Source organism: Mandrillus leucophaeus, unplaced genomic scaffold (assembly GCF_000951045.1).
Source record: "Mandrillus leucophaeus isolate KB7577 unplaced genomic scaffold, Mleu.le_1.0 Scaffold775, whole genome shotgun sequence".
Taxonomy (NCBI): domain Eukaryota; kingdom Metazoa; phylum Chordata; class Mammalia; order Primates; family Cercopithecidae; genus Mandrillus; species Mandrillus leucophaeus.
In genome coordinates, this window is record NW_012108419.1 from 924,711 (window position 1) to 928,477 (window position 3,767).

A 3,767-nucleotide genomic window follows, 5' to 3' on the forward strand; every position below is an offset into this window, starting at 1 on the left:
CCATGCCAACATTGATTATCTTTTGATTTTTTAAAATTATGGCCATTCTTGCAGGAGTAAGGAGTATCACACTGTGGTTTCGATTTGAATTTCCCAATTCTCTTGCCTCAGCCTTCAGAGTAGCTGGGATTACAGGTGTGTGCCACCACACCCAGCTAATTTTTTTGTATTTTTAGTAGAGATGGGGTTTCATCATGTTGGCCAGTCTGGTCTCAAACTCCTGGCCTCAGGTGACCTACCTGCCTCCGCCTCCCAAAGTGCTGGGATTATAAGCAAGAGACACCACATCCAGCTAGCTCTTCTTTTTATTGGGGTTTATCTCTCTTTTTAGCTCTAAAAGTATTTGCTTTACATATCTGGGTGCTCCAGATGTTGGGTGCATATATGTTTACAATTGTTATCCTCTTGCTGAATTGACTCCTTTATTATTATTTAATGACTTTCTTTGTCCCCTTTCATAGTTTTTGTCTTGAAATCTATTTTGTCTGATATAAGTATAGGTACTCCTGTTCTTTTTTTAGTTTCCATTAACATGGAATATCTTCCCATCCCTTTATTTTCAGTCTATGTGTATCTTTATAGGTGAAGTGCATTTCTTGTAGGCAACAGATTGTTGGGTCTTTTTTTTTTTTTTTTTTTTTTAAATCTGTTTAGCCACTCTGTATCTTTTGATTGGAGAGTTTAATCCATTTATATTCAATGTTATTATTGATAAGTAAGAACTTACTCCTGCCATTTCTTTATTTGTTTTATGGTCTTCTCATCCCTTTTGTTCTTCCTTCCTGGCTTCCTCTTAGTGAAAATGATTTTACCTGGTTGTATGTTTTCATTTTTTTCCTTTGTATTTTTTGTGTAGGTGTTGTATGATTTTTTGATTTGAGGTTACCATGAGGCTTGCAAATAATATCTTATGACTCATTATTTAATTTTTTAATTTCAATAGTTTTTGGGGAACAGGTGGTGTCTGGTTACACTGATGAGTTCTTTAGTGGTGATTGCTGAGATTTTGGTGCACCCATCAGCTGAGTAGTGTACACTGCACCCAATGTGTAGCCTTTTATCCCTCATCCTCTCCCACCTGGATTCCTCCCAAGTCCCCAAAGTTCATTGTATCATTCTTATGCCTTTGTGTCCTCATAGCTTAGCTCCCACTTATAAGTGAGAACATAAGATGTTTGTTTTTCAATTCCTGAGTTACTTCACTTAGAATAATGATCTCCAACTCCATATCCAGGTTGCTGCAAATGTCATTGTTTTATTCCCTTTTATGGATGAGTAGTATTTTATAACCTACTACTCATTACCTGCGGGGCGTTTGGGCTGGTTCCATATTTTCACAATTGTGAATTATGCCACTATAAACACATGTGTGCAAGTGTCTTTTTTGTGTAATGGCTTCTTTTCCTCTGGGTAGATACCCAGGAGTGGGATTGCTGGATCAAATGGTAGATCTACTTGTAGTTCTTTAAGGAATCTCCATATCATTTTCCATAGTGGTTGTACTAGTTTATATTCCCACTAGCAGTGTAAACATGTTCTCTTTTCACCACATCCATGCCAACATTGATTATCTGTTGATTTTTTAAAATTATGGCCATTCTTGCAGGAGTAAGGAGTATCACACTGTGGTTTCGATTTGAATTTCCCTGTTAATTAGTGATGTGGAGCATATGTTTGTCGGCCATTTGTATATCTTCTTTTGAGAATTGTCTATTCATGTCCTTAGCTCACTTTTTGATAGGATTATTTGTTTTTTTCTTGCTGATTTCTTTGAGCTCCTTGTAGACTCTGGATATTTGTCCTTTGTTGGATGCATAATTTGCAAATATTTTCTCCCACTCTGTGGTTGTCTGTTTGCTCTGCTGATTATTTCTTTTGTGGTGCAGAAGCTTTTTAGTTTAATTAAGTCACATTTGTTTATCTTCGTTTTTGTTGCATTTGCTTTTGGGTTCTTGGTCATGAACTCTTTGCCTGAACCAATGTCTAGAAGAGCTTTTCTGATGTTATCTTCTATAATTTTTATAATTTCAGGTCTTAAATTTAAGTCTTTGATCCATCTTGAATTGATTGTTGTATAAAGTGAGAGATAGGGATCCAGTTTCATTCTTCTACATGTGGCTTACCAATTATCCTAGCACCATTTGCTGAATAGGATGTTCTTTCCTCACTTTATGTTTTTGTTTGCTTTGTTGAAGATCAGCTGCTGTAAGCATTTGGCTATGTTTCTGGATTCTCTCTTTTGTTCCATTGGTCTATGTGCCTATTTTTATACCAGTACCACACTATGTTGGTGATTATAGCCTTGTAGTATAGTTTGAAGTCAGCTAACGTAATGCCTCCAGATTTGTTCTTTTTGCATAGTCTTGCTTTGGCTATGTGGACCCTTTTTTGGCTCTGTATAAATTTTAGGATGTTTTTCTAGTTCTGTGAAGAATGATAGTGGTATTTTGATGAGAATTGCATGGATTTTGCAGATTGCTTTTGGCAGTATGGTCATTTTCACAATATCTATTCCACCCATTTATGAGCATGGGATGTGTTTCCATTTGTTTGTGTTTTCTACGATATCTTTGAGCAATGTTTTGTAGTTTTCCTTGTAGAGGTCTTTCAACTCCTTGGTTAGGTATATTCCTAAGTATTTAATTTTTTCTGGCAGCTATTGTAAAAGGGGTTGAGTTCTTGATTTGATTCTTAGCTTGGTCGCTGTTGGTGTATAGCAGTGCCACTGATTTGCATACATTGATTTTATATTGTGAAACTTTATTGAATTCATTTATCAGATCTAGGAACTTTATGGATACGTCTTTAGGATTTTCTCGGTATATGATTACATCATTGGCAAACAGCAACAGTTTGACTTACCCTTTACCAATCTGGATGCCCTTTATTTCTTTGTCTTTTCTGATTGCTCTGGTTAGGACTTCCAGTACTATGTTGAATAGAAGTGGTGAAAGTGGGCATCCTTGTTTTGTTCCAGTTCTTGGGAGTAATGCTTTCAAGTTTTCCCTGATCAGTATAATGCTGGTTTTGCATTTGTCATAGATGGCTTTTATTATTTTAAGGTATGTCCCTTTTATGCCAATTTTGCTGAAGGTTATAATCAAAGGAATGCTGGATTTTGGCAATTGGTTTTTCTGCATCAATTGAGATGATCATATAATTTTTGTTTTTAATTCTGTTTATGTGGTGTATCATATTTATTGACTTGCATATGTTAAACAATCCCTGCATCCCTTGTATGAAATCAACTTCATCATGGTGGATTTTCTTTTTGATATGCTGTTGGATTTAGTTAGCTAGTATTTTGTTGAGGATTTTTGCATCTATGTTAATCAGGGATATGTTTCTGTAGTTTTCTTTTTTTGTTATGTCCCTAATCTATGATTAAATCATAGAATGATTTAGGGAGGATTCCCTCTTTATCTTTTGGAATTGTTCCAGTAGGATTGGTACCAGTTCTTTTTTGAAAGTCTGATAGTATTCAGCTGTGAATCCATCCTTTCTCAGACTTTTTTTGGTGGGAATTTTTAAATTGCCATTTCAATCTTGCTGCTCGTTATTAGTCTGTTTGGAGTTTCTATTTTTTTCCTGGTTTAATCTAAGAGGATTGTATATTTCCAGCAATTTATCCATCTCCTCTAGGTTTTCTAGTTTGCACACATAAATGTGTTCATGGTAGCCTTGAATGATGTCTGGATTCCTTTTTTTTTTTTTTTTTTGAGATGGAGCCTCACTCTGTCGCCCAGGCTGGAGTGCGGTGGTGCGAT